Raw genomic sequence first — 12514 nt, forward strand, 5'->3', positions numbered from 1 at the left:
GGATGCAGGTTAGGTTGCACATCAGTAGGAGGTGGTTACTAATATGGGAAAACATTATTACTTAACAGTATGCATAAAATGTGAACTTTGGTTCAAACAAATGAAAACGACTGCAGAAAACCCATTTGAAAATGACTCCTGATAAACAAATGTTCCTGTCACTCCATGCCACGTCTAAAGGGTTTTCTATTCCCTATAGTAATAATAATTAACATTCAATGTAAAGTGTGGTCCAGGTAAATGTATAACAATATTTTCTTTTGAAAGGTGTTTACAAGAAGGAGAAGGACTCTGGATTGATGTCACAAGTCTTGCCAAAAGACAAAATGACAAGATATCAAGGAAGATATCCCTCTTAAGCAGGAGTCCTCAACCTGCAGTCCATGGCATAAAAAAGGTTGGGATCACTGCTCTAAATATTGCTTTAAGGACTAATTGCTTATTATCATTGTGATTGTATTTTATGAAAACATAAGTAATCAATTTTCTTCCATCCATTCAAAAATGCTAATCGATATTTGTTTTGACTTCCACTTTAGATTCTAACCATCTGAGAAGCCAGTATTCAGCCAATTCAATTCATTCCACATGGTATTAAAAATCCACTGGTAACTTAAAGGTCTTACAGAACCAGACAAAGTTCTATTTGGAGGATGAAGATCTGAACTCCAGAACTAACTGCACATCTGTTCAAGCAGTTCCACTACCTGTACAATATTAGCAACTACCTAAGAATGTAGAAGCCTGCCCAGGTATAGTCTGTTTGCACAAAGCAGAACAAATCCAGTCTGACTTGCTCCTGCGCAGTCTACTTGTAATGATTAGCAAGCTGATGAAAGTTGTTGTCAACTATTAAGAGTCACTTATTCATCAGTAATCAACCTCTCATTTCCACCACAGCCTTGCTCCAAACATGGAGTAAAGAGCTATGTCCCACAGCTGTGCTGAGAAAGATGCCCCTTGACATCAAGGCAGTATTTGGCCAAATGGGGCTTCCCATTTCTCTGATAAGCTAAGACTCAATGGAGACGCAAACAGCCTACCCCTGACATTCAATGATATTATCGTTGCCATGTCCTTCACTGTCAATGTCCTAAAGGTCACCATTACCATGAGCTCATCTAGACCTGACAAATAAAATAACGTGCTAGCGCGTGGTAGAGGCTGAGTGTTATGTGCTTAATTGACTCACCTCAAAGCCTTGCCACTGTCTAGAAGGCATAAATTAGGACTATGATGGGATAATTTCCAACTTCCAGGAGAAGCACAGTGTCAGCACCTCTCAAGGAACACAACATCATCCCTGCAATAGCTCACTTAGTGATTCCGACATCACCTCCAAAACCCACAGTACCCACCAGCAAGGGAATTTCCTACCCAGCAGAATTGTGGGAATACCTCTAACAGAAGGACAAAATTTAAAAAAAAACTAAGACAGTGATTAGTTGAAAGTCTGAAGGGGCCGGCTGCTGACACCGTGAGATCCGTGAAGACACGGAACCCCTTTGCTACTTCTGCGGGCTACACGCAAGGACTAGAAAACATATTTGGTGCGACAGGAAGCCCAGTGGAGCTTACAATGGGGTTTCAGAACATGCTTCAAGAGAGGAGGAGAATGTGATGGAGGCACAGGAGGCCTCTGTCAGCAGGGTACAGTCCTTGGTGGTGGTCCCCTTGGCTGAGGTGACCACTGATAACTCACCTCGGGGAGTGGTGAATCGGCTTGAGGCAGAGTTTAGGATTGAGATGTCCCAGTTGTTATCGGCAGGTGTGACCACCCCACATAATAAAGCCAACAGGAAGTCGAACCCCCTGAAGGGACAGACTAAGAAGAGGGGTGCAAGTGAATGGAGTCCCGTGAAAAGGAGAGTGACCCGTATTGTCTGTTATAACTATGGTGAAGAGGGACACACTAGGCGGGATTGTGAAGGACGGAAAAACCCTCGGAGAGTGTCTTCCCTAGACTTAGGCAGTCAAGGAAACCAGGGTGTTCAGTAGTTTAAGGGCAAAAGGAAGAGATACATTATCCAGAATCTTTCTGTGCTTCATAGTTGCAAGATAAAAAGAGAATCATAATAAAGTCAAGATAAGATAATGCGTAAATCCAATTAATTCTACTTTTTCTGCTTCTTTTAATGAGGTACATTTATTGCAATAACATCTGTCATCACACGACAGCATTTCTGGTGAAAGAAAATAGTTAAGGAGGTCAGATACTGACCTACAATTTGCTGAGTTACACATTTCTTCCCCAGAGGCCACTGCAAAATCATTCTGTGGCAAGGAGCTAATTCTAGATGTTGAACTCTCCTCTTTTGCTTTTCCATGGGAAACAATTACTTCAAATGGTACCACTCACACTGAATGCTCCTTATATTTTGTTTGTGTGTGTTTATTTGAAGACTTGACAATCATGTGTTGTTGCACTTCTTGTGATGACAAATTATCTGCACTAGTGATCTCATTGAAATATTAGGGTCCCTTGAATGATCACACCTTTGTAGAATCTTGTTAGGCAGTGGAGAAGATCCATAGAAGATGCCTCTCAGAAGGAAACATTGCAACAGCAATGACAAAGAATCCTGGTCCTCATCTTCCCGCCAAACATTCTTTCAATTAATGTTTTCTCCTAATCTTGAGCTTCTATGCAAGGTTCACTGCTTGAATGTCTCTGTCCATGAGAATTTCCTTTACTAGTCTTCTCTTCTTCATGCAGCCTGAACAATAGATATCTTCAACATTCTTTCCAAAATCTTATTGTGCCCCTTGATTAAACCACAGAGTAGATAAAGCTTTCAGAATCCACTTGGAGAGATTGCAGGTCTCTGGCTATGTTCCAGGAAAGCAATTAACCACTGAAGTTTCATCATTACTGTGAGTCCCTCTCCTTGAGTAGCATAACAGCATGGCTGAAGTCAGGAGCCATGAAAAGGACCTGAATTACAGTGTTCATGTAGCAAGTATTGCCAATGTAGCCCTCCGGCCAGCCTCAGAGTCGCTCGGCTCACTGTCATCTAGGGAAACAGCCCTCGGCCCCGCCAAACTGGGTAATTAGTTTGTGTGGATGCTGTGTGATGTACCCCACCCCGCCCAAATAACAGACCATACACCAGATACGATTAGATGATTTACAGTTTATAGATATTACTGGAACTATATAATTAATAGAGAATAAAATATAAAAGGAAAATAAAAGGCACCACACTTATCAAAGTTCAATCTCTTCGTGCACAAACAGTTGGAGCTCCGGACCCTTCTTCTTCACCCTGCGATCCTTTGGACCACCTCGACCAGCCACAGCAATCAATGTTGGGACCAACAACGGTGGTCGACCAGACACTCCACACGAGTCCGTCTCCTTGCCTCACCGAACGCCCTCCTCGGGGTCCAACCCCATTAGCGGACTCACAGCACCTGGTCCATCCTCTGTCTCTCTCTCCAGCCTTCTGTCCCAAAACTCCGTGCATACAGTATCTTCAAATACACCAAAATCAGCTCATGATAAAATGGCGGAGCAGACTCGATGGGCCGAATGGCCTACTTCTGCTCCTTTGTCTTATGGTCTTATGGTCTAAAATCATAACAACTATCCCAATTGGTTCGTAACATCTTCATATCGCCGCCTAACCCAAAACAAGCTGCTAGCGCAAAACTTTCTCAGCATTTAACATAGCAAAGAAGCAGTCCCAAATATAACATAACAAAGAAGCCATTTTAATTAGCCTACGCAGTAACATAAAGACAAAACTCCCCTACACCAAGATCTGTCAGTCCTGTCTTTCTGGTATCCGATTTTGCAGCAAGTCATGAGTGACAACAGTTCCAATGCATTTCTTTGTGACATCCAGACATTCCGATTGAGCAGCTGCTTTAGTTTCCCCTCATTTGGAATTGGAAAATCCTTTGTGATCCATCAGACTCACTCCTTCTTGCACCCCCAGATAAACTGGAAGATGTCCTTGGTGATCCCAAGATAGAGAAGGGAACAAGCCATACCAGCGCAAAATACAGTATCCCTGAGAGCATATTGCACCTGTAACCAGGTGCTTCCCAGTTACTGAGAGAGAACCCCATTTGCACCAAACCAGTTTTTGTTTGATCATCCCAATATGTTCCAGTGAATTCTCTTTGCACACCTCTGCCACTCTGAACCAAATCCCCAGCATCTTCAGTGGGTGCCCAATCCTCATAGAGAGATCAGACGTGGAGAGAGTGAGTAGTTTCAAGTTCCTGGGTGTCAAGATCTCTGAGGATCTAACCTGGTCCCAACATATCGATGCAGTTATAAAGAAGGCAAGACGGTGGCTATACTTTATTAGGAGTTTAAAGAGATTTGGTATGTCAACAAATACACTCAAAAATTTCTATAGATGTACCTTGGGGAGCATTCTGCCAGGCTGCTTCACTGTCTGGTATGGAGGGACTACTTCACAGGACCAAAGAAGCTCCATCTTGGGTACTAGCCTATTGAGTACCCAGGACATCTTCAAGGAGTGGTGTCTCAGAAAGGCAGCGTCCATTATTAAGGACCTCCAGCATCCAGGGCATGCCCTTTTCTCACTGTTACCATCAGGTAGGAGGTACAGAAGCCTGAAGGCACACACTCAGTGATTCAGGAACATTCTTCTCTGCCATCTGATTCCTAAATGGACACTGAACCCTTGTACACTACCTACTTTATTTAATATATATTAACTCCGGTTTTTGCACGATTTTCAATATATTTACACTGTAATTTATTTATTTATTATTATTCTATTTTTCTTTTTTCTCTGCTAGATTATGTATTGTATTGAACTGCTGCTGCTAAGTCAACAAATTTCATGACACATGCTGGTGATAATGAACCTGATTCTGACTCTGGTGAGGCCTGATGGAAGAAGATATGTCAGAATTAGAATCAGAATCAGGTTTATTATCACCGGCATGTGACGTGAAATTTGTTAACTTAGCAGCAGCAGTTCAATCCAATACATAATAATAAAAATAAGTAAGTAAATTCTATTCAGTATACTTTATACAGTGCATGTATATTGAATAGATTAAAGATCTTGCAAAAGACAGAAATATATATATGTATTAAAAAAAAGATGAGGTAATGTCCAAGGGTTCAATGTCCCTTTAGGAATCGGATGGCAGAGGGGAAGAAGTTGTTCCTGAATTGCTGAGTGTGTGCCTTCAGGCTTCTGTACCTCCTACCTGATGGTAACAGCAAGAAAAGGGCATGCCCTGGGTGCTGCGGGTCCTTAATAATGGACACAACCTTTCTGAGACACCGCTCCTTGAAGGTGTCCTGGGTACTTTGTAGGCTAGTACCCAAGATGGAGCTGACTAAATTTACAGCCCTCTGCAGCTTCTTTCCGTCCTGTGCAGTAGCCTCCCACCACCCTGGTACCAGACAGTGATGCAGCTTGTCAGAATGCTCTCCACAGTACTACTATAGAAGTTTTTGAGTGTGTTTGTTGTCATGCCAAATCTCTTCAAACTCAAAATGAAGTATTGCCACTGTCTTGCCTTCTTTATAACTGCATCGGTATGTTGGGACGAGGTTAGATCCTCAGAGATCTTGACATCCAGGAACTTGAACCTGCTCACTCTCTCCACTTCTGATCCCTCTATGAGGATTGGTATGTTTTCCTTCATCTTACCCTTTCTGAAATCCACAATCAGCTCTTTCGTTTTACTGATGTTGAGTGCCAGGTTGTTGCTGCGGCACCAGTCAGGCCAGTTACCAGTCAAGCCTTGCTCTTTCTGTGGTTGACTCTGGCCCCAGATGCCACCTCAAAATGTTTGGAGATGCTGAACAATTTGCAAACTGACCATGGATTTAAGCAGAAGATATTGATATTGTCCATGTAAGGAAGATTTTTATTTATGTGCTCCACTACTTGGCAGTATTTAAACAACAAAATGAACTATCCAAGATTGGATTTCACCTCTTTTTTTGAAGTCATGGCATTGTGTCTTCTCTGGGTATGATAACTACTTTTCATTTGAGGGGTGCATAATTAAATTTCCCGTCTTCACAAGAGATTTTAGAGTGAGCTGCATACCAGTTAAAGCAACTGTTGTGGATACTTCAATAATTAGATCAGAGATTCATTCATTCATGTTTAATGGTCAGTTCAGCTGATCCTACAAAGGTGGATGTGAAGGACGATTATTGAATCTAGAGTCACAGAAAAGTACAGCTCTGAAACAAGCCCTTCAGCCCATCCAGTCTGTGCCAAACAATTTAAACTGCCTACACCTATCGACCTGCACTGGGACAAGAGCCCTCCTTACACCTATATCCATGTCCCAATCCAAACCTCTCTTAAACTTTGAAATCAAGCCTGCATGCACCACTTGTGCTTACAGCTCACTTCACACTCTCATAACCTGTGACTGAAAAAGGAGTCCCCTTACGTTCCCCTTAAATTTTTCATTTTTCACCCTTAACCATGACCTCTAGTTGTAGTCCCACCCAGCCTCAGTGGAAAAACCTGCTTGCATTTACCCTATCTATATCCCTCATAATTTTATATAACTCCATCAAATTTCTTCTCAATCTTCTACGTTTCAAGGAATAAAGTCTTAACCTACTCAATCTTTCCTTATAACTCAGGTCCTCCAGACCTGGCAACGTCCTTGTAATTTTTTTCTTGTACTCTTTCAAACTTATTTACATCTTTCCTGTAAGTAAGTGACCAAAACTACACACAATACTCCAGTTTAGGTCCCACTAACATCTTATACAACTTCAACAAAACTTCCCATCTCCAGTAGTCAAAACTTGATTTATGAAGGCCAATGTGCTGAAAGCTTTCTTAATTACCCTATGCACCTGTGAAGCCACATTCAACAAATTATGTTCTTGTATTCCCAGATCCCCTTGTTCTACTGCACCTCTCAGTGCCCTACTGTTTACTGGGTAAGACCTACCCTGGATGGTCCTACCAAAGTGCAACATCTTGTACTTGTCTATATTAAATTCCATCTGCCATTTATCTGCCCATTTTTCCAGCTGGTCCAAATCCTGCTGCAAACTTTGATAGTCTTTCTCACTCTCCACTGCACCCTTAATCTTGGTGTCATCTGCAATTTTGCTGATCCAGTTAACCCCATTATCATCCAGATTGTTGATATAGGTGATAAACACCAGACTCGCACTGATCTTTGCACCACTCTGCTAGCCACAGGCCTCCAATCAGAGAGGCAACCATCTACTACCACTTTCTGGCTTCTTCCACAAAGCCAATCTGTAATCCAATATACTACCTCATTTTGAATGCTGAGTGACTGAACCTTCTTGATCAAACTCCCATGTGGGACCTTGTCAAATGCCTTACTAAGACTATGTAGACAACGTCTACTGCCTTGTCTTCATCATCTTTCTTGGTAATTTCCTCAAAAAAATCTCTAAGATTGGTTAGACATGACCTGCCATGCACAAAGCCATGCTGACTATCTGTAATCAGTCCATGTCTATCCAAATACTTATATAGCTGGTCCCTCAGAATACCTTCCAATAACTTTTCCACTACTGATGCCAAGCTCAATGCTCACCAGCTTGTAGTTTCCTGGTTTATTTTTAGAACCTTTCTTGAACAGCAAAACAACATTGGCTATCCTCCAATCCTCTGATTTAAATATCTCTGCTTGGGCCCCGGCAATTTCTGCACGCCTCCCGCAGGGTCCGAGGGAACATCATGTGTTACCTTGGCTGATTATGGGTGAACTGTGCTTCCTTCGAGGATGTGGCATGGTGAGGGAGTCTTGGTATGTATTGCTGAGTGTGATTCAGAAGATGCCTTAAGAAAATTGGTGCCAAAGTGGAATGTTCTGTAGCCTGTCATGCCAATGGTTTCTTTCTTCACTCAGCTGACAGACAAGACTGATGCCAGGGTTTTACGCTGTTCACTCCTATTTTTGTTATTTGTCATCCCCCTCCTCTTGCTTCTGCTGATTTTCAGCCTGCACAGCTGATCCTCCAGACTACATGTCTCCTTGGGGCTCCTCTGTAGTCACAAATTGCAGTAGAATATGCATGTGTGGTTCATCAGTATGAAGTCTCGGTACCAGCTTGACATATAATGAATGCCCTATGCCTCTGGACTGATGAAGACATTAGAATCTAATTATTTAGAAACCAAGGAAGTTCTCCACTGCTGTCTTTCTACATGTTATCAGCTGTTGTGATTGGAGAGTTCAGTTGTGTGAGGAGCTGAAGAGAAAGGGTTAATCCTTGTTCCCTGGGATACATTCCTCTAGGCAGAATCAGATTCAGAAGATGACATCAGCTTCGTAAACCTGAGTCTGCAAGTGCAGATGCAATTTTCTCTGCCTCCAACGCCGTGGCTCTAACTATCTTGAATGAGCAGTTATTGCTTTATCAAATCCTCAAAAAGCTGGATTGAGCAGTCTTACAAATAAGGCACTTTGCCAGAGAAAGCACTCATGTTATTCAAGGAAAATTGTAGACTTTGGGAAGAGTTTGAGCAGAGTGCAGTAGGTCTTAAATTGTCTAGTCAAGTTTCCAATGTCAGTAGAATATCCCTTTCTGAGAAGCTTAGATGCACGATGACAAATTATTCTTTTTTAGTTTGCTCCTTCAAACTCTAATTCAAGATGGTATTGTGCAAGGAATGATTAGGTACACACCCGATGCCAAAAAATTGTCAGATGTGCTAATGTGAATGTCGCACAAAAATGCCTAGTCCAATTTCACAACGCCATGATTTCACTTGGGATTGATCATGAAGCTGATCTACTCCAGGCTAAATCAGTTTGAGCATGGAAAACAGACACTAATTGATGAAATTTCTCGACACTTGTTTACGAAACTCATGATTCCATAATGTCGTTTCCAATTTTTGCCGCATTTTCCTGAAACAGGTATGTTTTTAATTATCATGATTAAGCAGATGAACAGCAGTCCACCTCAAGAATGCGTGCTTAGTTTATTGCTCTACCGTCTTTACACCCACAACTGTGTGGCTATGCACAGCTCAAACACCATCTAAAAATCTGCCGATGACACAACTGTTCTTGGCAGAATCTCAGATGGTGATGAGGACCCGTACAGGGAGTGAGATAGATCAGCTGGTTAAGTGGTGTCATAACAACAACCTTGCACTGAACATACCTAAGACCGAGGAGTTGATCGTGGACTTCAGAAAGGGAAAGTCAAAGGAATACACATCAGTCCTCATTGAGGGGTCAGCAGTGGAAAGGGTCCAATATATTGCATCAATATATTGAGCCCAAGAAACCTGAAACTGTTCACCCTTTAACAGTTTCAGGTTCCTGGGCTCAATATATTGATGCAATTACAACAAAAGAACATCATCAGCTATATTTTTTTAGGATTTTAAGGAGATTTGGTATGTCACCAAAAGCTCTAACCAATTCTTACAGATGTACCGTGGAGAGCTTTCTAACTGGTTGCATCGCTGTCTGGTACAGAAGGGCAATTGCAGAGAATTGGAAAAATTTGCAGAATGTTGTGACCACAGCCTGCTCCATAATGGGCACTAGCTGCCCTAGCATCAAGGGCATGTTCAAAAGGCAATGCCTCAAAAAGGTGGCATTGATCTTTAAGGACCCCCATCACACAGAACATGCTCTCTTCTTATTACCACCATCAGAGAGAAGATACAGGAGTCTGAAGACACACACTCAACTTTTTAGGAACAGTTTCTTCCACTCCACCATTAGGTTCCTGAACAGACAATAAGCCAACCCCTGAGCACTACCTTTGCCACTGCAAAGTAACAAATTTCACGATATACAGTATGTCAGTGATATTAAACCTGATTCTGACTCCATCAAAGCTAATGAGAGTAGTAATGTTAAGTCTATTTAAATATCCTTTCTACAGGTCAGTCCTCCTGTTTATTGTTAGTTACTGCAACTACAAATATGCTTTCTCAATACATTTAAAGCATGTCAGGTAGTTGACCTGATTGTTTCCAAAACAATTAGGCAGATAAAATCCCTTCTTCAAGGATTGTTTCTGTAGTCAATATCACTTTGGATTGCAAGATTTTATACAAGCATGATCAAGCATATTATCTAAGGTAAGAATGTTAAACCTAACTTTATAAACCAAGAAAATGTACTTTAATTCAATAAACATAAACTATCCAGAAACCAAACTGTTAAATTTGGTATCGTATATTAAGACTTGTGAACAAAACATGAATTCTAATTTATATTTCTGTAAAAAGAAGCAGATAATGTACAACATCTGGACACATATATAAGTGAAAAGTTAAAAAATTATTTTTGTTAAGTTGATAAAATTTTATTTGGATTTTTAAAATCAAATTAACACTTGGATTTAACAGCAACAGTTTGCCTTGAAATTCAATTCAGATAATGAAATACATAATGAATAGGGAAATAAAAAAGCCCATTGTAAAGCAGAATTATTTTGAACTTTATTTGTTTTTGCATTACTTATAGGCGTTGCAATAATTCGATACATAATTTTGAGTTGTAATAAATAGAATCATCCAGTGATACCAACAGATATGCATATTTATCTACTAATGCTCTTTATTAAACTTATTTCTCATTTCCTTTATCACTCTTTGGCACAGTAGAAAATTCATGCAATATAACAAAACAAGATTTTAATGCTTAATGAATATGCAAGTGACGTTAAAATATAGAAGCTTAGAAAAATAGAGGGCTATGGGTAACCCTAGGTAATTTCTAAAGGAAGTACATGTTAGGCACAGCATTGTGGGCTGAAGGGCCTGTATTGTGCTGTAGGCTTTCTATGTTTCTATATTGTAGCAAAGCAGCGCAACTGTGATAGCTTTGAGTTTGTACCTTCAGATTATAAGAGAAATAAAAAACATCAGTATTCATTTTAATTAAAATACTAATCAACAATGTCTGCTGTAACTTCATATCCATGGATTATGGTATCATCGGAGAATTTGCATAGAAAATATCTATTGAATTATTATTGTGAAGAATATTTTTAAAGCATTTGTTTGAATAAATCCAATTGATTGAAAGTGTATGACTTATTACATTTTAATGAAATACTGACGTGACGTTAAAAATGTTGAACATTTCGATTTTTTTTCATTTATCCAATAAATTATATCTCTAGATTCACGAGGTTTTTGAAAATGAAGATAATAAAAAGATTATAATTTTTCTGGTTATATTCCATGATTAAAAGATTATATTGTTGTATTAATCTATCGTATGATATTATCCTGTAAAAATTTCACTCTATATTCACTGATATTAACTCTTAGAAAATTGTTACACTGTAAATTTAGTTAATTGATTATTCTCTTAAGATGAATCATTATAATATGTGCTCCCAATACATAGTCACACCCATAGCCAGCTTAAATAGATTTTCCTGGATACACCCACCTTGATTTTTGGTTCATTAATTTTGAGATAGTCTGTGAGCCAGTAGGGTTGGTCAGTACCATCTCAGGGGAATAATGCTCATAGCGATTTTTGGCAAGGCATACATCTCTAGAGTTAGAAAATATGTGATAGCATTTTACCAGTGGTAGCTTTGTGTGTGCTGTCATGCATTTTATGATACTACCATAAAATAAGCATTTCTGAAAAGTGGCTAATATAAAGTACAACGTATATATTCAACATTGAAATTTGTCACAATGATAGCTGAGTTTAAGCACTTTTCATCAAATTTTATTATAAAATTCTACTTTGAAAACTGTCATTGGTGGCACTCGCAGTACAGTGCCCAATTTCAGTAAAGTGAATCATTTCATTTTTAGAAAAATGTCTGTCTGTTTATTTTGGAAAAGTCAATAAAAACCCTGGGACACATATAATCACATGGATTTGTAGAGAATTTATTCAGGAATTCAAATAAGTAATCACTTTTTGTATATATTCCATAATAACATCAATACAGCAGAAAATGTTACCTCCCCCCCCCGCCCCAAAAGGTAAAAACCTCATTTGGAGAGATTTCTGGAGTTTTATCAATGTCATGATATTTTCCATATTGTCGTATCAAATCAAAACCAGTTTAAGCTTTTGTCATAGCATATAGAATTACAGTACGATAATTCAAATGTGGGGTTCCACACGGCCATAACCTAGGCCCCATTTGGTTGTAAAATGAATATATTTAATCAAAGATTGCTTTCCATACTTTCATAACCTGGTGATAAATCATAATAATTTTCCAAGTCTTCCGCATCTTCCACATCTTCACCTGAACTTTTCACACTCTCTGAGGTGGTTCTCTCAGTCTGCCAGTCTACACATGTCAGTACACCTGAGGCCATTTGCAACACACATACATCTTGGGAGTGAACATTTTTTTGGACAGTTACAGGCCAGTAGATCCAGCATGGCAACGGGTGCTGGCTAGCCTTCCATCCAGTGCACCACCAACTGTTCAGCTTCCTCTTCTCTCTCCATCTTCCATCCTCTGCCAACAGGGCTTGGCACTTGTGGGTCCTTCTCCAAACATCTTCTCCATATATCAGCCTGGTCGTTGGCTGGCTGTGCATGT

This window comes from Mobula birostris, chromosome 4, assembly GCF_030028105.1.
Source record: "Mobula birostris isolate sMobBir1 chromosome 4, sMobBir1.hap1, whole genome shotgun sequence".
Classification (NCBI taxonomy): domain Eukaryota; kingdom Metazoa; phylum Chordata; class Chondrichthyes; order Myliobatiformes; family Myliobatidae; genus Mobula; species Mobula birostris.